Below are 24479 nucleotides of genomic sequence, written 5' to 3'. Positions count from 1 at the left end.
TTACAAACATCAGTTCCTTTATTTAGTTTAACAATCTCAGTCATATCACACAATAAAGATTTTACTGTTTGCTACAGACTATCTAGCATAAGCAAGGGTTATGAAAGACTCTCCCCTCCGTTGTGCTGTATGGTATAATGATAATGGTTGAAGCCTGCTGCATTTTTAATACCTGTTTTATTACTGATGAGTTCTAAAAAACTGACTGTAAAATGATTCAGCATTCCAGTAACACACCGTCCTGTAATTGCCTTAGAAATATCTTTAAAAAACAGTCACTAGTTGTTGTTTAGCCTGCAGGAATATTGTAGGATTTGCAGTTTTCAGCTTTCAGCAATGTCACAATAGCAATAATCGAAATTACCTCGCAAACTGGAAAGCTGGTTTTAAGAATAAATAACAGCTTTTTTTGCAATATAGGTTTGTTACATAGTAACATACTACTATGCTGTATTATTTTTAGGACTAATATTATCTGTCGTGAATGTCGGCCGTTGTGGTTATTCCTCTTTTGTTAAATATAGTGCGTGATCTACCCACCATAACCCTGTATATCCTTATCCATTAGGAATTTATCTAGCCCATTCTTGAAAGTATTGACCAAATCTGCCATTATTACTCTCTCAGGCAGGGAATTCCAAACACGTATTGTCCATACTGTGAAGAAACTTCTGTGTGCGAAATCTCCTCTCCTCTAACCTAAGCAGGTGACCACGTGTCCTCTATGTCGATCTTATCAAAAACAGATCCTCGCAAACTCTGTATATTGAGGGTCATTCCGAGTTGATCGCTAGCTGCCGATGTACGCTGCGTAGCGATTATTTTAAAAAATGGCAAAACTACGCATGCGTATGGGGAGCAATGCTCATGTGCGGCGTACGGGTACAAAAAACATCGGTGTTTTGCACTGCTTCTAGTGACGATTCCATTTGCACAGCCAATTGCAAGGAGATTGACAGGAAGTGGGAGTTTATAGGTGTCAACTGACCGTTTTCTGGGAGTGTTTGGAAAAATGCAGGCGTGTCCATGCATTTGCAGGACAGGTATCTGACGTCAATTCCGGGACCTTCGTCGCAGCAATCATCACACAGCATAAGTAACTACAGGGCTGGTCTTGTTTTGCACAAAATGTTTTTGTACCGCTCGGCTGCACAGGCGTTCGCACTCTTGCAAAGTGAAAATACACTCCCCCGTGGGCAGCGACTATGCGTTTGCACAGCTGCTAAAAGTAGTTAGCAAGTGATCAACTCGGAATGAGGGCCATTATCCCCTTATATATTTGTCAATGTTAATCATGTCTCCTCTTAATCTCCTCTTTTCCAATGTAAACATGCCTAGCCTAGCAAACCTTTCCTCATATTCCAGCGTCTCCATCCCCTTAATCAGTTTGGTCGCCCGCCTCTGAACCTTTTCTAGTTCCAGGATATCCTTTTTGTAGTATGGTGCCCAAAATTGTGCACAGTATTCAAGATGTGGCCTCACTAGGGATTTATATAATGGGAGTATAACATTCTCATCCCTTGCATCAATTTCCCGCTTTATGCATGCTAAAACCTTGTTTGCCTTTTTTGCTGCAATCCTACTTTGGGTACTGCTGCTAAGTTTGTTATCTATGTGAACACCCAAGTCTTTTTCTAGTACCCTAGTTTTACCCCATTTAGTGTGTAGATGGTATTTTTTTCCTTGCTACCAAAGTGCATTACCTTACACTTGTCTGTTTTGAACCTCATTCTCCATTTTGCTGCCTATGCTTCCAGTTTCAATAAATCATTCTGAAGAGACTCAGCATCCCTCACCGAATTTATAACCTTACACAGTTTGGTGTCATCTGCAAAAATTGACAACTTGCTCTCTAGACCTATTGTTAGATCATTTATGAAAATATTGAACAATAGTGGTCCAAGTACAGACCCTTGTGGCACACCACTTAGTACTTCAGTTCAATTTGAAAAAGTTCCATTTACCACAACTCGTTGCTCCCTATTATCAAACCAATTACTAACCCAAGTGCATATTGTGCTCCCTAGCCTCAGTTCTTGTAACTTGTAGATAAGTCTCATATGCGGTACTGTATAAAAAGCTTTAGCAAAGTCTAAAATGATTACATCCACGTCCCTGTTTCACACACTGTTTCATAAAATCCTAGTAAATTTGTCTGACATGATCTGTCCTTCACAAATCCATGTTGGTTCCTATTAATAACCTATTGGCTTCTAGGAATTTCTGTATAATATCCCTTAAAATACCTTCCAGTATGTTTCCCACTATAGATGTAAGACTAACTGGTCTATAGTTACCTGGTTCAGATACGCCAATCTTTGGAAACCATGTCTGATGTAAGCGAGTCAATAAAAATCAAATATAGTTATATATTCAATATATATATATATATATATATATATATATATTCAATATCAAATATAGTTATAGAATTTTGCTAATTCGGAGTGTAGCTGCATGATAACCCTTGGGTGAATTCCATCGGGACCAGGTGATTTGTCAATCTTAATTTTTTTTAATCGGTCACAAACTACTTCCTCATTTAAATAAGCACTTAGTAGTGGAACATTATTGTTGCTGAGGTTATGTGTTAATCCCGCCATCGGGTCCTCTATTGTGAATACTGATGCGAAAAACTCATTTAATTTTTCCGCTATGTCTTACCGTCTTTGATTAAGACGCCCACTTTGTCCTTTAAAAGGCCTATACTCTCCTTCTTTAATCTTTTGCTGTTACGTTTTATTTATAAAGTTTTAACATATATCCAAACTACTCACTATAAAGCTTCTTCTGCACTGCATCCGAGATGCAGTCAAAGTGCTGGCGTTCAGGAGACCAACGGCCGCCAAAATGCCACCCGCCCCTAATTCCCACTCGGTTGGTGGGTCCATGCCATCAACCAGGTGAGAATAGAACCTCTGACTTGTTGACGGTATTCCGGCAGATAGGATGCTGCTGTCGGTATACTGACAGCCAGCATCCCGTCTGCCAGTATATTTATTTAATTATTACCAGTTGTTTATATAGCGCACAAAAATTCTGCAGCGCTTTACAGAGAATATTCAGCCATTCACATCAGTCCCTGCCCCAGTGGATCTTACAATCTATATTCTCTACCACATGTACACACACATTCATGCTAAGGTTAATTTTGTTGGGAGCCAATTAACCTACAGATGGAGCCATGCTAATCGTGGCTCCATCAGTGCCTGGGTGCACCTGCCTAGACACGCCCATCGCAACATCTGAATCGCATGCACGTCTGTGATGAGCACCCACCCCATTCACTTTAATGGGAGCGTCTTTGTGCACTACCGTAGCGGGGCTAGGCACCGGATCGCCTAGTTCCGCCGGGAGTGCACACTTGCAGAGGAGCCACACCAGATGAGTGTGGCTCCATCTTTAGTTTACCAGTATATTTTTGGATTGTGGGAGGAAACCGGAGTACCCAGAGGAAACCCACGCAAGCACAGGGAGAATATACAAACTCCACACAGTTAAGGCCATGGTGGGAATCAAACCCATGAACTCAGTGCTGTGAGGCACTAATGCCAATCGTAACACCGTCCGTGCTGCCCGTATATCATATAGGATCCCTGCATCCTTACATAAATACTGTACTATTTTCTAGTTTAGGACTAAATCAGTTTAATTGTTCTAGGGAAGCGTTTATTTCTTTTGTAGATAAGCGTGTGTATTTTTAGAAGAAGGTGGATCCACCTATATTGTTGAAACTGTATTGATCTATCGGTATGATTGCACCTTCTGGATTACTACGGGCCCCCACACATAGAGGATCTATCAAACAGGGTCACTGACCCTGCAATTGCTAAGAACAGGTGCACAGAGGTTCTGCTTTCATAGATAAACTGCATACTGCTCCCGAGTGATGAGTTGAAGCTTGCATTATATAACACTACTTGTGTTATGTCACCCTTGTTGTATTACTGCTAATATATTATACATTGCTACAGAGCTTTGTGACACTCTGTAAATACATTATAATAATAATTCTGAATTACTTTGAATATGCCAATTAGTAGAATACTTATATGGCTGATAAGCTGTGGAAAATAGCCAAGAGGAATCTAAGCATGCCCACTATGTTCAACACATATTTGTTTTAGCTGGTTTAACTCGCTGTAATATAAGAGAATGATATCAAATATTAAATGGTTTAATTATATGAGGAATGCACTTCTCTTTTGTTACAGTAGATGGCGACATAAGAGTATTATTGGTATTCCAGAAGAATTGATGCAAGATTCATTACGCAGCATTTCAGATCAGATCACATAAGAGTGTTAATGAGAAGGGTCAGATATAGCAACCAGCCAATTAAGAATATTTCTGTCCTGCTACAGGTGTCAACAGTTTAGGGAAGGCCCTTTTCTATTCCAACTATTCCACTTTTTGGGTTTTGTGTTTTGGTTTTGGTTCTGGTTCCATGCTCATGTTTTGGATCTGGACTGGATTTGCCAAAACCGCCCTTTCGTGTTCTGGTTTTGGATCTGGATGATTTTTGAAAAAAACATAAAAACAGCTAAAATCACAGAATTTGGGGGTAATTTTGATCCTACGGTATTAATAACCTAAATAAAATTAATTTCCACTCATTTCCTGTCTATTCTGAACACCTCACAATATTGTTTTTAGGCCAAAAGGTTGCACCGAGGTGGCTGTATGACTAAGGTAAGCGACACAAGTGTGCGGCACAAACACCTGGCCCATCTAGGAGTGGCACTGCAGTGTCAGACAGGATGGCAGATTTAAAAAATAGGCCCAAACAGCACATGATGCAAAGAAGAAAAAGAGGTGCTGGTAATTTTGATCCTACGGTATTAATAACCTAAATAAAATTCATTTCCACTCATTTCCAGTTTATTCTGAACACCTCACAATATTGTTTTTAGGCCAAAAGGTTGCACCGAGGTAGCTGGATGACTAAGCTAAGCAACATAAGTGTGCGGCACAAACACCTGGCCCATCTAGGAGTGGCACTGCAGTGGCAGACAGGATGGCACTAAACCACGTGTAACATTACCCAACGGAACCGTCAGGAACCAACACGGGGGTAATTATACCTAAGCCATTGCTGTCTTAACAAGACTCTAATTACTGTGAACTATATACGGGACATTTATTCCTATAACACACTGGGACGCCAGTGTAATATTATATACTAATAGCTACTAGGAGAGTAACGTTTTATTCTTTGTTATTAAGTGTTTAATTATACCGTTATTCTGGGAGAGTAACGGTTCACACCTTGTTACCATGTGTTTATAAACATCTAATTATACTGTTATACAAAGTGTAATTTTTAGTGCTGAATTTCAAGTTTTTTTTTTACTACCTATCTACTACTAATTAGATTTTATACATAAAAGCTACTAAATTACTCAGAGTTGTATAATAAATATTACATGTTGACAATCTTAGATAAAAAATATCAATATACAAAGTCTCACTGAGTCATTTATTCGACATGACAGACCACACGTAATATAATTTTAAGGTGTCTCTAAAGCGCAGAGTTATTCTCTTTTGTGTTTTAATATTGTTTTTAGGCCAAAAGGTTGCACCGAGGTGGCTGTATGACTAAGGTAAGCGACACAAGTGTGCGGCACAAACACCTGGCCCATCTAGGAGTGGCACTGCAGTGTCAGACAGGATGGCAGATTTAAAAAATAGGCCCAAACAGCACATGATGCAAAGAAGAAAAAGAGGTGCTGGTAATTTTGATCCTACGGTATTAATAACCTAAATAAAATTCATTTCCACTCATTTCCAGTTTATTCTGAACACCTCACAATATTGTTTTTAGGCCAAAAGGTTGCACCGAGGTAGCTGGATGACTAAGCTAAGCAACATAAGTGTGCGGCACAAACACCTGGCCCATCTAGGAGTGGCACTGCAGTGGCAGACAGGATGGCACTAAAAGAAAATAGTCCCCAAACAGCACATCATGCAAAGAAGCCAAAGGGGTGCAATGAGGTAGCTGTATGACTAAGCTAAGCAACACAAGTGTGCAGCACAAACACCTGCCCCATCTAGGGTTGGTATTGCAGTCCCACTGCACTAATGGCGGATACTGGACGCACGTCTAACACCAACATAGCTGTCAAGGCCTCAGTTCATACTTACCTACATTTGATTTCTCCTCTCCGGGAGAAGCCCGGAGAGGAGACGCTGCACGTGTCTTCGGGGGGCGGGGCCGGACTGTGTCATCGCTAAGCCTCCCCCCCGCATCGGGAAATGCCGCGATTCGCGGGTCCGCGGGAAGGGAGCGGGGCTAAAATGACGCGATTTGCGTCATTTTAATCCCTTCTCCACCCGACGGACCCGCGAATGCGGGAGGTAATCTCTCCATCCTGCTCGCATCACTAGGGTGCGAGCAGGATGCAGGAGACCTGCCCACTCTTCCGGGGGTGCGGGGGGCTACCCCAAAAAACGGGAGCCTCCCGCAGCTTCCGGGAGAGTAGGTAAGTATGCCCTAGTTATCCGCTTTGCAACAGGATGACTGCTGCCATATTTCATCTTCCTCGCAAAGGAATGTTGGACAGTCATTTGCTTAGTTGAAGTAGTACAAGTGGTCTTCCGACTTCCCCTCTGGGATGACGATCGACTCCCAGCAGCAACAACAGCAGCGGCAGCAGGAGGAGGAAGTGGTTCTTGATCTTTCCCTATTTTATCCTCCAAACTTTTGTTGTCCATTATTTTTCTGGAGTTATATAAAAAAATGCAGCAAAGGAGAGTGTACCTCTACACCACACAGGGCAAACCCTGTAAAAATTATTTGGATTAAATATTAATAACCCCTTTATTTGGAGTAAATAATATACAGCACAGGACAGCACCACTGAACTTAAAAATTATTTGGATTAAATATTAATAACCCCTTTATTTGGAGTAAATAATATACAGCACAGGACAGCACCACTGGACTAGACTTATACGGCAGTAACACTGGACTGCATTTATACGGCAGTACCACTGGACATATACGGCAGTGTCACTGGAATTATATGGCAGTACCACTGGAAATATGCGGCAGTATCACTGGACTGGATTTATACGCCAGTACCACTGGATTTATACGGCAGTACACCTGGACATATGCGGCAGTATCACTTGAATTATATGGTATTACCACTGGACATATACGGCAGTATCACTGGACTGGATTTATACACCAGTACCACTGGATTTATACGGCAGTATCACTATAATATATGGCAGTATCACTGGAATTATATGGCAGTACCACTGGACATATACGGCAGCATCACTGGACTGGATTTATACGCCAGTACCACTGGATTTTAACGGCAATACCACTGGACATATACAACAGTATCACTAGAATTATATGGCAGTACCATTGGACATATATGGTAGTATCACTGGATTGGATGTGTATGCCAGTACCACTGGATTTATACAGCAATACCACTGGACATATATGGCAGTATCACAGGATTTATACGGCAGTACCACTGGACATATACGGCAGCATCACTCGACTGGATTTATACGGCAGTACCACTGGTCATATACGGCAGTATCACTAGATTTATATGGCAGTATTACTGGACTTATACGCCAGTATCACTGGACTGGATTTAAATGCCAGTACCACTGGATTTATACGGTAGTACCACTGGACATATACGGCAGTATCACTGGAAATATATATGGCAGTACCACTGGATATATACGGCAGTGTCACTGGACTGGATTTATACGCCAGTACCACTGGAATTATATGGCAATACCACTGGACATATATGGCAGTATCACTGGATTTATACGGCAGTACCACTGGACATATATGGCAGTATCACTGGACTGGATTTACACGGCAGTACCACTGGACATATACGGCAGTATCACTGGATTTATAGGGCAGTATCACTGGATTTACACAGCATTATCACTGGACTGGATTAATACGCCAGTACCACTAGATTTATATGGCAGTACCACTGGACATATACGGCAGTATCACTGGAAAAACATGGCAGTACCACTGGACATATACGGCAGTATCACTGGACTGAATTTATATGCCAGTACCAGTGGATTAATACGGCAGTACCACATGACATATAAGGCAGTATCACTGGAATTATATGGCAGTACCATTGGACAAATATGGCAGTATCATTGGACTGGATTTATACGTCAGTACCACTGGATTTATACAGCAGTACCACTGGACATATACGTCATTATCACTGGATTAATACGGCAGTACCACAGGACATATAAGGCAGTATCACTGGAATTATATGGCAGTACCATTGGACAGATATGGCAGTATCACTGGACTGGATTTATACGTCAGTACCAATGGATTTATACAGCAGTACCACTGGACATATACGGCATTATCACTGGATTTATACGGCAGTACCACTAGACATATACGGCAGTATCACTGGACTGGATTTATACGGCAGTTTCACTGGACATATATGGCAGTACCACTGAACATATACGGCAGTATCACTGGACTTATACGATAGTACCACTGGACTTATACGGCAGCACAGGGACACCACCACTGGACTGATGCAGCACAACACAGCACCACTGGACATATGGCAGCAGAGGACACCACCACTGTGACTGAACTGATGCAGCACAAGACACCACCACTAGACTGATGCAGCACCACACAGCACCACTGGATTAAACTTATACAGCAGCACTGGACATATAGCAGCAGAGGACACCACTACTGTGACTGGACTGATGTAGCACAAGACACTACCACTCTACTGATGCAGGACAACACAGCACCACTGCACTGGATTTATACAGCAGCACTGGACATATGGCAGCAGTGGACACAACCACTGTGACTGGACTGATGCAGTATAAGACACTACACTGGACTGAGCAGCACAACACAGCACTTGAATCGCCACCCCACTTTCCCTCCCACACAGACACTGAGGACAAAGACACGTCCTCTCGCTACACTCTCCAATTCCGCAGTGAAAATGGTGGCAACGCGCGGCTCTATATATGGAATCCAAAACTCGCGAGAATCCGACAATGGGATGATGACATTTTGCCTCATTCTGGTTTCCGAGTCAGGCGGTAAAACCCGAGCCAGGCTCGGATCCGGGCTCAGGTAGTGAAGTGTGGTAGGGTTCGGTTCTCAGGGAACCGAACCCACTCATCTCTAATTCCAACATGACTGTGCCCCAGTGCACAAAGCAAGGCCTATAAAGACATGGGGCCTAATTCAGACTTGATCGCTGCTGTGTGAAATCGCACAGATTATCATACGACTGCGAATGCATACGGACTGTAATGCTCAGGCGCGAGGCCAAACTGAAAAAATCCTGCATCTTTTTTTATCGCTAGACGAACACAGCCTGATTGACAGGAAGCGGGTGTTTGTGGGTGGTAACTGCCCTTTTCTGGGAGTGCATGAAAAATGTAGGAGTTCCCAAGCATTTTCAAGGAGGGTGTGTTACGTCAGCTCCGGCCAGATCAGTCTATTTTTTTCACACTGTAGTCCTGGGCTATGCACAGACTAGAAAAATTATTCGATGGTGAGCGAGTTGCGAACAGATTTGCAGCTGACCGGCATATGTAAAGCTTTTCACAAGGCGTACGCAGACTTGCATGGGGCGGTATTTCACTTTGTCTGGGCGGCGACTATCCAATCGCAAACCTCTGCAAAAGCGCAGAGGTGCGAACAGGTCTAAATTAGGCCCATGGTTTGATGAGTTTGGTGTGGAAGAACTTGACTGGTCTGCACGGAGCCCAGACCTTAACCCCATCGAACACCTTTGGGAGGAACTGGAAGGGAGACTGCAATTCAGGCCTTCTCGTCCAACATCAGTGCTTGACCTCATAAATGCTCTATAGAAAGAATGAGCACAAATTCCCATAGAAACATTCCAAAATCATTGTGCATTACTAGTCCCTGTTGGTGTAATGGTCAGGCATCTGAATATTTTTGTCCATATAGTGTGCGTGTGTGTGTGTGTGTGTGTGTGTGTGTGTGTGTGTGTGTGTGTGTGTATACACCTGGGGCACATATCTACCTTCCCACCCCCCACCCCACACTTCTCCTTTGTATTTTTTTTCTTACTTGCTTCTCCAGTTCTTCTGCCACCTGTCATCTTCCAATCCTCATCTCTTCTATACTTCTGTTTTTCTGTGGGCTGGTATGAGGGTGGTGCTCTTGTTTGTTTGTGCTCCTTGGGCTCAATTTCTAGAGGATGCAATGATATGACGCCTGTACTTTTTGCCATCTTTTTCCCCACTGAGTCACTAGCACCATTAACAGGAAGAGGGGAGCCATGGAAAGCCATGTATGCCACTCAGATATTGCCCATTGCGCAAGGTGCCCAGCACTATATAGGGGTTGGGATCATTATGCCGGCATTGGAGATGCCAGCATTCAGAATACTGACTGTGGCATCCCGACAGTGAGAATCCCGACAGGGGGAAGGTAAGGATACTTACCTTCCCCCTATGCCCACCTAGCCCCCCCTTCTCCCCACCCCCTGCAGCCTAACCCTAACCCCCCCTCCCCCCGGAGGTGCATAACCCTAACCCCTCCCTGCAGCCTAAACTTAATCTCCCCTCCCTCGAGGCTTACCAGTCTTGCGTGCTGAGAGTGGAACAATCAGGATTCCCAGTGTCTGAATTCCGGTGCCAGGATTCTTATCCCATTCAGGATTCTGGCGCTGGCCTTCTTAGCTGTGCCGGTATCCCGGCATTGGAATTTTGACAGCTTGAAACCTAACCATCAGAATCCTGATCAAATCCCCTATATAGCCTAGTGTCATGGGTTGGCATCTGTGCCACGCTAAAGGCAAGATGCTCAGGGCAATGACACTTATATTAAACCAATAAGAGCAATCTTAGGGCAGGCACGCTAGTTGTTTGCAAAGCAACATTCCCTCCTGCACGAGTTGAACATGGCAAGGTAAATCCTATGGAGGCACTTGGAATAGATGATTGAACTTATATGATTTTACTCACCGGTAAATCTATTTCTCGTAGTCCGTAGTGGATGCTGGGAACTCCGAAAGGACCATGGGGAATAGCGGCTCCGCAGGAGTCTGGGCACAACTAAAAGAAAGCTTTTAGACTACCTGGTGTGCACTGGCTCCTCCCACTATGACCCTCCTCCAAGCCTCAGTTAGGATACTGTGCCCGGAAGAGCTGACACAATAAGGAAGGATTTTGAATCCCGGGTAAGACTCATACCAGCCACACCAATCACACCGTAAAACACGTGATACCATATCCAGTTAACAGTATGAAACATAACTGAGCCTCTCAACAGATGGCTCATAACAATAACCCGTTAGTGAACAATAACTATGTACAATTATTGCAGACAATCCGTACTTGGGACGGGCGCCCAGCATCCACTACGGACTACGAGAAATAGATTTACCGGTGAGTAAAATCTTATTTTCTCTAACGTCCTAGTGGATGCTGGGAACTCCGAAAGGACCATGGAGATTATACCAAAGCTCCCAAACGGGCGGGAGAGTGCGGATGACTCTGCAGCACCGAATGAGAGAACTCAAGGTCCTCCTCAGCCAGGGTATCAAATTTGTAGAATTTTGCAAACGTGTTTGCCCCTGACCAAGTAGCAGCTCGGCAAAGTTGTAAAGCCGAGACCCCTCGGGCAGCCGCCCAAGATGAGCCCACCTTCCTTGTAGAATGGGCTTTAACTGATTTAGGATGCGGCAGTCCAACCGCAGAATGCGCCAGCTGAATTGTGCTACAAATCCAGCGAGCAATAGTCTGCTTAGAAGCAGGAGCACCCAGTTTGTTGGGTGCATACAGGATAAATAGCGAGTCAGTTTTCCTGACTCCAGCCGTCCTGGAAACATAAATTTTCAAGGCCCTGACTACGTCCAGCAACTTGGAATCCTCCAAGTCGCTAGTAGCCGCAGGCACTACAATAGGTTGGTTCAAGTGAAAAGCTGATACCACCTTAGGGAGAAACTGGGGACGAGTCCTCAATTCTGCCCTATCCATATGGAAAATCAGATAAGGGCTTTTAAATGACAAAGCCGCCAATTCTGATACACGCCTGGCCGAAGCCAAGGCCAATAACATGACCACTTTCCACATGAGATATTTTAGATCCACGGTCTTTAGTGGCTCAAACCAATGTGATTTTAGGAAATTCAACACCACGTTGAGATCCCAGGGTGCCACTGGAGGCACAAAAGGGGGCTGAATATGCAGCACTCCTTTTACAAAAGTCTGAACTTCAGGTAGTGAAGCTAGTTCTTTTTGGAAGAAAATCGACAGAGCCGATATCTGCACCTTAATGGAGCCTAATTTTAGGCCCATAGACACTCCTGCCTGTAGGAAGTGCAGAAATCGACCCAGCTGAAATTCCTCTGTTGGGGCCTTATTGGCCTCACACCAAGCAACATATTTCCGCCATATGCGGTGATAATGTTTTACAGTTACATCTTTCCTGGCTTTAATCAGCGTAGGAATGACATCCTCCGGAATGTCCTTTTCCTTTAGGATCCGGTGTTCAACCGCCATGCCGTCAAACGCAGCCGCGGTAAGTCTTGGAACAGACAGGGCCCCTGCTGCAGCAGGTCCTGTCTGAGCGGCAGAGGCCATGGGTCCTCTGAGATCATCTCTTGAAGTTCCGGGTACCACGCTCTTCTTGGCCAATCCGGAACCACGAGTATTGTCCTTACTCTTCGTTTTCTTATTATTCTCAGTACCTTTGGTATGAGAGGCAGAGGAGGGAACACATAAACCGAATGGTACACCCACGGTGTCACTAGAGCGTCCACCGCTATCGACTGAGGGTCCCTTGACCTGGCGCAATATCTCTCTAGATTTTTGTTTAGGCGGGACGCCATCATGTCCACCTGTGGCCATTCCCAACGATTTACAATCAGTGTGAAGACTTCTGGATGAAGTCCCCACTCTCCCGGGTGGAGGTCGTGCCTGCTGAGGAAGTCTGCTTCCCAGTTGTCCACTCCCAGAATGAACACTGCTGACAGTGCTAGCACGTGATTTTCCGCCCATCGGAGAATCCTTGTGGCTTCTGCCATTGCCGTCCTGCTTCTTGTGCCGCCCTGTCGGTTTACATGGGCGACCGCCGTGATGTTGTCTGACTGGATCAGTACCGGCTGGTGTAGAAGCAGGGGTTTTGCCTGACTTAGGGCATTGTAAATGGCCCTTAGTTCTAGAATATTTATGTGTAGGGAAGTCTCCTGACTCGACCATAGTCCTTGGAAGTTTCTTCCCTGTGTGACTGCCCCCCAGCCCCGAAGGCTGGCATCCGTGGTCACCAGGACCCAGTCCTGTATGCCGAATCTGCGGCCCTCTAGAAGATGAGCACTCTGCAGCCACCACAGCAGAGACACCCTGGTTCTTGGAGACAGGGTTATTAGCCGATGCATCTGAAGATGCGATCCGGACCATTGGTCCAACAGGTCCCACTGAAAGATTCTGGCATGGAACCTGCCAAAAGGAATTGCTTCGTAAGAAGCCACCATCTTTCCCAGGACTCGCGTGCAGTGATGCACCGACACCTGTTTTGGTTTCAGGAGGTTTCTGACTAGAGATGACAGCTCCTTGGCTTTTTCCTCTGGGAGAAACACTTTTTTCTGGACTGTGTCCAGAATCATTCCCAGGAACAGTAGACGTGTCATCGGAACCAGCTGTGACTTTGGAATATTCAGAATCCAACCGTGCTGATGTAGCACCTCTGTTAGGCGCCGGGGTCCGCTCGTCGGTGCGGCCCGGCGCCTAGCAACCAGGGACGCCGTGCGCGTACAGCCGCCGGCTCCCTGGCAACGCTAGACGCCGGGCGCACGGAGCCGCACGGACCCTAGCAACGGGGACGCCACTGGCGGACCGCGTTCCCCGTTGCTGGGTCCATTTAAATTAGTAAGGGCACCTGTTTCCTGGCCGTGCAGCAAGGCAGCTGCACGGCATTCATGCAATCAGCACTGGCAGCAGTTGATTGGAGGGCTTCGGTTTATATGCTCTTGCAGTGCCTCACACAGACGCCGGTAATAGCTTCCTGCATGCTGTATCTGTTTGCTGAGAGTGTTTCCAGTCCTGCTGTATCCGGTCGTTCCTGTCCTCAGTTGTCCTGCACTCGGAAGTCGTCATCTGTTCCTAGAGTCCTGACTGAGCACCGTTAAACATCCAGTGGTGTTCGTGAGTCGCGGCGTAGCCGTGTGTTGCGGCTTGGCCGCTTTATTACTTATTATTTATTATTTGTGTTTCTGAGCTTTTGCGGAGGATTCCGCTCCCACAGATCCACTCTGGTATCCAGCGGTGCTGGGTAGAAGTAATGGACTAGTGGATTTTGGTTGTCCTTTTATCTGGCGGTTTTTCCGCGCATACTTCAAGTTTGGTTAGTTAGCTTGTTGCCCTTGGCCTGTTGTAGTCAGAGGTCCTCTTGTCATCATCCTGCCTCGGATTTCCCTTTGTCTCTCACTAAGACCGGGGGGCACCGGAGTTGGGCAGACATAATCCGCCTTTCAAACGTGGCTGCCAGGGGCTCAAGAAACCATAGTCTCGCAAGGGATTTCCGATAGCACGGGTGAGACAATAGAGTTAGGGCGCCAGGGGCAACTAGTCTTTCCTGCTCCCGTAACCAGCATTCCCTTCCAGTACTCTGGCCATTGTCATAAGATCTCCTCCGGTCAGGAGTACTGGAATCATAACATTATTACCGGCCCAAACCAAAACTTAAAATTAAACAGGGTTTGATTTTTTCCTTATTCGGTTTTTTTTTAAGAGTTATCGGCCTCATGAATCCCACAGGTTTAGGGCCAAATCCTGGTCAGCTCCTAGTCAGCCAGATTCAAGAACTTACTCAGATGGTTCAGGATCTTTCCCTGCGGGTGAAGTCGCAGGAAGATCTTTTACGAACTTCCCCGAGGGTAGTCCCTGAACCAAAAATGCACTTGCCTGACCGTTTTTCTGGTGATAGGAAAGAGTTTTTTAATTTTAAAGAATCCTGTAAACTTTATTTTCGTTTAAGACCGATCTCCTCAGGTACTGAATCTCAGCGGGTTGGAATCATTATTTCTTTGCTCCAGGGGGATCCTCAGACCTGGGCATTTGGTTTAAAAGCAGAGGATCCGGCATTGTTGTCAGTCGACGCCTTTTTGGGGTCTTTAGGGCTTTTGTATGATGACCCTGATAGAGAGGCATCCGCTGAGAGTCAGTTACGCGCTCTCAGACAGGGTAGAAGTCCTGCAGAGGTTTATTGTACAGAGTTTCGCCGTTGGTCGAACGACTGTGGCTGGAATGACCCAGCCCTGCGCAGTCAGTTTCGCCTCGGCTTATCTGAGTCTATAAAGGACAGTCTCCTTCAGTATCCCGCTCCTGAGACACTCGATAAACTCATGGAGCTTTCTATTAAGATTGATCGACGTCTCAGAGAGCGGAGGGCTGAAAAAGGAGCACCAGTCAGGACTACTCCATGTGTATTTTCCATTCCTGAGGACGTAGAGAAGCCCATGCAGATGGGTCTCTCCCGACTGTCTCCAGAAGAAAGAGCCAGAAGGCAAAACTCTGGTCTTTGTTTGTACTGTGGGGGTAAGGGACATTTTGCCCGTAATTGTCCGAACAAGTCGGGAAACGCCTCGACCAAGTGAATTGTGAGGGGGTTCACTTTGGTCTGCAGCTTATCTCCTCGAATAACTCCCTTTTAGTCCCAGCTAAAGTTTCCTTTGGCAGCCTCAGTTCTTCGGTGTCGGCTTTTGTCGACAGTGGAGCGGCAGGGAACTTTATGGACTTAACTTGGGCCAAGGCCTTAGGTATTCCTCAGTTAGCCTTGGGTAGGTGTATCACCATGCATGGTTTAGATGGGAGTCCCTTGTCCAATGGGGTTATTTCCCTCTGTACACCTCCTGTACTACTTACGGTAGGAGCTCTTCATTCCGAAAAGATCGAGTTCTTCCTTACCCATTGCCCAGCAGTTCCAGTGGTTCTGGGTCACCCTTGGCTGGCCTTTCATAATCCCACCATTGATTGGCAGTCGGGGGAGATTTCACAATGGGGTACCATCTGTAATAAGGAATGTATTACGTTTCCCGTTAGAATAGCTGCTGCCATTCCCGAACTCATTCCCGTGGAATACCAGGACTTGGTTGATGTGTTTTCCAAGGGCAATGCGGACATTCTGCCTCCCCATCGGCCTTATGATTGTGCTATTGAGCTAATTCCCGGTGCCACATTGCCAAAGGGAAGGTTATATGCTTTATCCGGGCCAGAAACTGCGGCCATGAATGAGTATGTTAAGGAGAGTCTAGGGAAAGGATTTATCAGACCATCTAAATCCCCTTTAAGTGCAGGCTTCTTCTTTGTGGAGAAAAAAGATGGATCACTCAGACCTTGCATTGACTTTAGAGCCCTGAATAAGATCTCAGTTAAAAATACTTATCCTCTGCCGCTGATTTCTGTCCTCTTTGATCAGCTGCGTTCGGCTGTAATTTTTTCTAAAATCGACCTGAGGGGAGCATATAACCTCATCCGAATCAAGTCTGGAGATGAGTGGAAGACGGCTTTCAGTACTCAGTCGGGTCACTACGAGTATCTGGTGATGCCGTTCGGCTTGTCTAACGCTCCGGCAGTTTTCTAGGATCTCATTAACGATGTGCTCCGTGACTTTCTAGGAAGATTCGTGGTCGTTTACTTAGACGACATCCTGATCTATTCTGACTCAATTGAACAACATGTTACCCAGGTGCGTCAGGTTCTTCAAAAATTACGTGAAAATCATCTATATGCCAAGCTGGAGAAGTGTGAGTTTCATGTCACGGAGGTATCCTTTTTAGGGTACATTATTTCCCCTCGGGGATTCTACATGGAACCTAAGAAGCTCCAAGCCATCCTTAGTTGGGCGCAACCCACCAACTTAAAAGCAATTCAGCGCTTTTTAGGGTTTGCGAATTATTATAGAAGATTTATTCATTCTTTTTCCGACCTGGTTGCTCCCATGGTGGCACTGACTAAGAAGGGAGCGGATCCTACCAACTGGTCACGTGAAGCTGAGTTATCCTTTCAGGCCTTGAAACAAGCTTTTGTCTCAGCTCCAGTCCTCAGACATCCCAACCCAGAATTGCCCTTCATTGTTGAGGTTGATGCCTCGGAGGTTGGAGTGGGGGCTATCCTATCTCAAAAGGATCCGGAGTCTCTGGAACTACATCCTTGTGCCTTCATGTCCAGGAAATTCTCATCCGCTGAATCCAACTACGATGTTGGTAACCGGGAGTTACTGGCTATTAAATGGGCTTTCGAGGAGTGGAGACATTGGCTTGAGGGAGCAACACATACCATTTCAGTATTGACTGACCACAAAAATCTTCAGTACATCGAATCAGCTAAGCGGCTGAATGCCCGGCAGGCTCGTTGGGCTTTATTTTTTACTCGTTTCAAGTTTATTATCACCTTTAGGCCAGGTTCCAAGAATACCAAGGCGGATGCCCTGTCACGCAGTTTTCTTCCAGTTCATAATAACAGTCCTGTTACTCCCATACTTCCGTCTTCAGTCATTTGGGCAGGCCTCACACAAGATTTATTTACCCAGTTAAAGCAGCTTCAACATCAAGCTCCTGGAAATACTCCTGCTGGTCGTCTTTACGTCCCTGAGTTTTTGAGAGCTACTGATTTGACTGAATTTCATGATAGCAAAGTTGCCGGGCATCCGGGGATCTCTAAGACTTTGGAATTAGTCTCCCGCTCAGTATGGTGGCCTGATCTTTCTAAAGACATTAAGGAGTTTGTTTTTTCTTGTCAGATCTGTGCACAGCATAAGGTTCCCCGTTCCTTGCCTATCGGGCAACTTATGCCCTTAAATGTTCCTCTCAGGCCATGGTCTCACATTTCCATGGATTTTGTGGTAGACCTCCCTCTGTCAGCCGGATTCCGAGTCATATGGGTGGTAGTGGACCGTTTTAGCAAGATGGCTCATTTCATTGCTCTTCCCCGACTGCCATCTGCCCAGGGATTGGTTGTTTTGTTTCTCCGCCATGTTTTCAGACTTCATGGGTTGCCCACTGATATTGTTTCTGATCGGGGTCCACAATTCATTGCACAATTCCGGAAGTCCTTTTGTGCCTCATTAAAGATGAAATTGTCTTTAACATCCGGTTACCATCCCCAATCCAACGGGCAGACCGAGCGAGTTAATCAATCATTAAAACAGTATTTGCGTTTGTACTCAGCCAAACTCCAGAATGATTGGTCCGAGTTTCTTCCTTTGGCGGAGTTTGCTTACAATAATTCTTGTCATTCCTCCACTAATGTGTCTCCATTCTTTTCAGTTTTTGGTTTTCACCCCAGAGCTAATTCTTTTTTTCAACATTCTTCTGTTTCCTTGCTAACCTTAACCTCTCATCTCGGAGTCATTTGGAAAAAAGTGCATCTTGCCCTCAGAAAAGCGGCATTTCGAGAGAAAAATTTTTCGGACAGGCTCCGACGTCCTTGCACTTTTAAGGTGGGAGACAGGGTATGGTTGTCGACTCGTAACATTAGACTTCGACAAACCTCAGCTAGATTGGGCCCCAAATTTATTGGACCATTTCATATTATTAAAAAAATCAACCCAGTTACTTTCTGGTTACGTTTACCAAGAGCTCTCCGGATCGGAAATACGTTCCATTGCTCCCTGTTGAAACCATACGTTTCTTCCAGTAGATTTCCTCGGAAGATCTCTCAGGGGAAATCACCAGTAGATGTACAGGGACAACAGGAGTTCTTGGTGGAGAAGGTTCTCGATTCCAAATTGTCCTGGGGTCGGCTTTATTTTCTGGTGCACTGGAGAGGCTATGGTCCAGAGGAAAGGTCTTGGGTCCTGGATAAGGATCTCCATGCCCCAAGGCTCAAGAGGGCATTTTTTCAGGAATTTCCTTGGAAACCTGGCTTTAGGGGTTCCTTGACCCCTCCTCAAGGGGGGGGTACTGTTAGGCGCCGGGGTCCGCTCGTCGGTGCGGTCCGGCGCCTAGCAACCAGGGACGCCGTGCGCGTACAGCCGCCGGCTCCCTGGCAACGCTAGACGCCGGGCGCACGGAGCCGCACGGACCCTAGCAACGGGGACGCCACTGGCAGACCGTGTTCCCCGTTGCTGGGTCCATTTAAATTAGTAAGGGCACCTGTTTCCTGGCCGTGCAGCAAGGCAGCTGCACGGCATTCATGCAATCAGCACTGGCAGCAGTTGATTGGAGGGCTTCGGTTTATATGCTCTTGCAGTGCCTCACACAGACGCCGGTAATAGCTTCCTGCATGCTGTATCTGTTTGCTGAGAGTGTTTCCAGTCCTGCTGTATCCGGTCGTTCCTGTCCTCAGTTGTCCTGCACTCGGAAGTCGTCATCTGTTCCTAGAGTCCTGACTGAGCACCGTTAAACATCCAGTGGTGTTCGTGAGTCGCGGCGTAGCCGTGTGTTGCGGCTTGGCCGCTTTATTACTTATTATTTATTATTTGTGTTTCAGAGCTTTTGCGGAGGATTCCGCTCCCACAGATCCACTCTGGTATCCAGCGGTGCTGGGTAGGAGTAATGGACTAGTGGATTTTGGTTGTCCTTTTATCTGGCGGTTTTTCCGCGCATACTTCAAGTTTGGTTAGTTAGCTTGTTGCCCTTGGCCTGTTGTAGTCAGAGGTCCTCTTGTCATCATCCTGCCTCGGATTTCCCTTTGTCTCTCACTAAGACCGGGGGGCACCGGAGTTGGGCAGACATAATCCGCCTTTCAAACGTGGCTGCCAGGGGCTCAAGAAACCATAGTCTCGCAAGGGATTTCCGATAGCACGGGTGAGACAATAGAGTTAGGGCGACAGGGGCAACTAGTCTTTCCTGCTCCCGTAACCAGCATTCCCTTCCAGTACTCTGGCCATTGTCATAAGATCTCCTCCGGTCAGGAGTACTGGAATCATAACAACCTCCTGAGATAGTGCTACTCCTACCAACAACTGCTCCCTGGATCTCGCCTTTATTAGGAGATCGTCCAAGTATGGGATAATTATAACTCCCTTTTTTCGAAGGAGTATCATCATTTCCGCCATTACCTTGGTAAACACCCTCGGTGCCGTGGACAGACCAAACGGCAGCGTCTGGAATTGGTAATGGAAATTCTGTACCGCAAATCTGAGGTACTCCTGGTGAGGATGATAAATGGGGACATGCAGGTAAGCATCCTTGATGTCCAGGGATACCATGCAATCCCCCTCGTCTAGACTTGCAATAACCGCCCTGAGCGATTCCATCTTGAACTTGAATTTTTTTATGTATGTGTTCAAGGATTTCAAATTTAAAATGGGTCTCACCGAACCGTCCGGTTTCGGTACCACAAACAGTGTGGAATAGTAACCCCGTCCTTGTTGAAGTAGGGGCACCTTGACTATCACCTGCTGGGAATACAGCTTGTGAATTGCCTCTAGTACAGCCTCCCTGTCCGAGGGAGTTGTTGGCAAGGCAGATTTGAGGAAACGGCGGGGGGGAGACGCCTTGAATTCCAGCTTGTACCCCTGAGATACTACTTGAAAGATCCAGGGATCCACCTGTGAGCGAGCCCACTGATCGCTGAAATTTTTGAGGCGGCCCCCCACCGTACCTGGCTCCGCCTGTGGAGCCCCACCGTCATGCGGCGGACTTGGAAGAAGCGGGGGAGGACTTTTGCTCCTGGGAACCAGCTGTTTGTTGCAGCCTTTTTCCCCTACCTCTGCCTCTGGACAGAAAAGACCTGCCTTTTCCTCGCCTGTTTTTCTGGGTCCGAAAGGACTGTACCTGATAAAACGGCGCTTTTTTAGGCTGTGAGGGAACATGGGGTAAAAATGCTGACTTCCCAGCTGTTGCTGTGGAAACGAGGTCCGAGAGACCATCCCCGAATAACTCCTCACCCTTATAAGGCAAAACTTCCATGTGCCTTTTGGAATCTGCATCCCCTGTCCACTGCCGAGTCCATAAGCCTCTCCTCGCAGAAATGGACAATGCACTTATTTTAGATGTCAGCCGGCAGATCTCCCTCTGTGCATCTCTCATGTATAAGACTGAGTCTTTTATATGCTCTATGGTTAGGAGAATAGTGTCCCTGTCTAGGGTGTCAATATTTTCTGACAGGGAATCTGACCATGCAGCGGCAGCACTGCACATCCATGCTGACGCAATAGCTGGTCTAAGTATAATGCCTGTGTGTGTATATATAGACTTCAGGATCGCCTCCTGCTTTCTATCCGCAGGCTCCTTCAGGGCGGCCGTATCCGGAGACGGAAGTGACACCTTTTTAGACAAACGTGTGAGCGCTTTATCCACCCTAGGAGGTGTTTCCCAACGTGCCCTATCCTCTGGCGGGAAAGGGAACGCCATTAGTAATTTTTTTGAGATTATCAATCTTTTATCAGGGAAAGCCCACGCTTCTTTACACATTTCATTTCATTCTTCAGATGGGGGAAAAGCTACGGGTAGTTTTTTCTCCCCAAACATAATACCCTTTTTAGTGGTACCTGGGTTTATATCTGAAATGTGTAACACCTCTTTCATTGCCTCAATCATGCAACGAATGGCCTTAGTGGACATTAGATTAGACTCATCGTCGTCGACACTGGTATCAGTATCTGTGTCAACATCTGCGTCTGCCATCTGAGGTAGCGGGCGTTTTAGAGCCCCTGATGGCCTTTGAGACACCTGGGCAGGCACAAGCTGAGAAGCCGGCTGTCCCGCATTTGGCATGTCGTCAAATTTTTTGTGTAAGGAGTCGACACTTGCACGTAATTCCTTCCATAAAACCATCCACTCAGGTGTCTGCCCCGCAGGGGGTGACATCACTTCTATAGGCATCTGCTCCGCCTCCACATAATTTTCCTCTTCAAACATGTCGACACAGCCGTACCGACACACCGCACACACACCGGGAATGCTCTAACAGAGGACAGGACCCCACAGAAGCCCTTTGGGGAGACAGAGAGAGAGTATGCCAGCACACACCAGAGCGCTATATAATGCAGGGACTAACTGAATTATGTCCCCTATAGCTGCTATAATATTTACTGCGCCTAAATTTAGTGCCCCCCCTCTCTTTTTTACCCTTTTCTGTAGTGTAGACTGCAGGGGAGAGCCAGGGAGCTTCCTTCCAGCGGAACTGTGAGGGAAAAATGGCGCCAGTGTGCTGAGAGAGATAGCTCCGCCCCTTTTTCGCGGACTATTCTCCCGCTTTTTTAAGGATTCTGGCAGGGGTAATTATCACATATATAGCCTCTGGGGCTATATATTGTGATTGTTTTGCCAGCCAAGGTGTTTTTTATTGCTGCTCAGGGCGCCCCCCCCCCCCCCAGCGCCCTGCACCCTCAGTGACCGGAGTGTGAAGTGTGTATGAGAAGCAATGGCGCACAGCTGCAGTGCTGTGCGCTACCTTGGTGAAGACAGAAGTCTTCATGCCGCCGATTTTCCGGACTTCTTCTTGCTTCTGGCTCTGTAAGGGGGACGGCGGCGCGGCTCCGGGACCGAACACCAAGGCCAGTTCCATGCGGTCGATCCCTCTGGAGCTAATGGTGTCCAGTAGCCTAAGAAGCCCAAGCTAGCTGCAAGCAGGTAGGTTAGCTTCTTCTCCCCTTAGTCCCTCGTTGCAGTGAGCCTGTTGCCAGCAGGTCTCACTGTAAAATAAAAAACCTAAAATATACTTTCTTTCTAAGAGCTCAGGAGAGCCCCTAGTGTGCATCCAGCTCGGCCGGGCACAAAAATCTAACTGAGGCTTGGAGGAGGGTCATAGTGGGAGGAGCCAGTGCACACCAGGTAGTCTAAAAGCTCTCTTTTAGTTGTGCCCAGACTCCTGCGGAGCCGCTATTCCCCATGGTCCTTTCGGAGTTCCCAGCATCCACTAGGACGTTAGAGAAATACACGTTTTAACATCAATATAAAATCTTACTTTAGATTTTTATTTTCAAGAGAAGCAGAAGTCACACAAATGGATATTGTAACATCAATCAGTTTTGTTTTGTTTTTCTGTGCAATTTTTTTCTATAATTAAAGTCTAATAACATGGGCACCAGGTATTACACAGAGGCTTCCCCTGTTAAACTGTGAAATGTTTAGGTAGAAATATCAGGTGTATAAATATTATTTACATTCTGCTACACTAAGACCATCAGATAAAGAAAGGAAGTGTTGTGCTTTTGTGGTCACCGTTGCTGAGGAGACAACTTCCTGTTAACACTCATGCTCAGCGTGTGTCATGAAGTCACTTCACGTGAACATCTAATTGGAAACGATAGGTATTACAAACAACTAAGGATATTTTTTAAATTAAGATTAATATTTTAGTATTTTATTGTGTAACCAGGCATTACAGTTTAAACAGTTGTTTGCTGGGTTACTACTGATAATTACAGCTGGATGATGTTCATACAATGTAGAGTGACCAGGCTGAAGGAAAGTGTGTCTCAAAGTGATTCAAGCATATTAGCCTATAAATTTGCATTTGTATATTGTTATAGTCTAGTTACAGTCTATTATATTTTGTTCCATCTTTTGATGATATACTCTACATGAAAGGATATGGTAGAAACTGAAGCATATAGGTTTAAGGGGGATATATTATTTCTGAATGAAGGATCACTTAGTCACAGGTATTTTAATTAAAATTATAATCAGTAATAAGGTGGTCAGGGGTGTAGTGTGGAGCCATGGTGTCTGCAGTAAGTACAATACATACTATGCCCCCTCCGATCTGCCCAGTACTGAAGTGTAATGGGGAATGGTGCATGGAATCAGTATGTGATCCCTGCGACCGGGATCCCGGCGGCCATTATACCGAAGTCGAGATCCCAGTCATTAGAATGCCAGCAGGGGGGGCAAGAGCACCGAACCCCCTTGCGGGCTCGCTGCGTGCTCGGTGGCGACCTTCACTCGTCACAGGTTCTATTCTCTTTCTATACCTGTTTCAGGTCCGGTCAGGGCTAGATGACATCATTGCTGGCGACGTATGCACTCAGCGCTCCCCAGCCGTACCATCGGTTACCTTGCAACAGAACAACAATCCAGTGAGCAAACGTTGTATCACCACTGTAGCTGCTACAAACATAAAAGTTTTTATGGTATTATTGTTATGCTGCAACAAAGTAGCAATAATAGCAATATATGAATCACAACATGTTAACCATTTAGTCTGTACTGTTTTTTGTAAAGTTTCATTGTGAACTAATCTTTATTACTAGTATTCAATCTTTATGTGCATTTTCGTATTTACTAAATGGTCACTTGACTGTCGGTATACAAACCGCTGGGATGCTGACCTCATCCCATGTTGGACTTATAATGTAAAACTTTTTAAAATAATAATAGGACGCTCTACTGGTCCTAGCATACCCTGGGAGTCATAAACTGCTTGAGTATGCTGGCACTTGTGCTACAGCATACCCATGATTCTGGCATCCAGGGACCCAATTTTCCACTTCATTGTAAGACTAATTTCTTAGAACCCTACTTTTCATTTTATTTCCA

The 24479-nt window shown here is 45.9% G+C and overlaps 1 long non-coding RNA gene across 3 annotated transcripts in view; it reads right to left on the bottom strand.

The window, feature by feature from the left end:
* The window catches only part of LOC135057826 (uncharacterized), a 178561-nt gene that overhangs the window by 76312 nt on the left and 77770 nt on the right, over positions 1 to 24479 (bottom strand). For all 3 annotated transcript variants that reach the window (XR_010244393.1, XR_010244392.1, XR_010244394.1), the window contains exon 2: positions 23915 to 23997. This is a non-coding gene — a long non-coding RNA (uncharacterized LOC135057826). The remainder of the gene's footprint in view (positions 1 to 23914; positions 23998 to 24479) is intronic.

This window comes from Pseudophryne corroboree, chromosome 3, assembly GCF_028390025.1.
Source record: "Pseudophryne corroboree isolate aPseCor3 chromosome 3, aPseCor3.hap2, whole genome shotgun sequence".
In the NCBI taxonomy this organism is placed as follows: domain Eukaryota; kingdom Metazoa; phylum Chordata; class Amphibia; order Anura; family Myobatrachidae; genus Pseudophryne; species Pseudophryne corroboree.
This window is presented reverse-complemented; position numbering and strand designations above follow the sequence as displayed.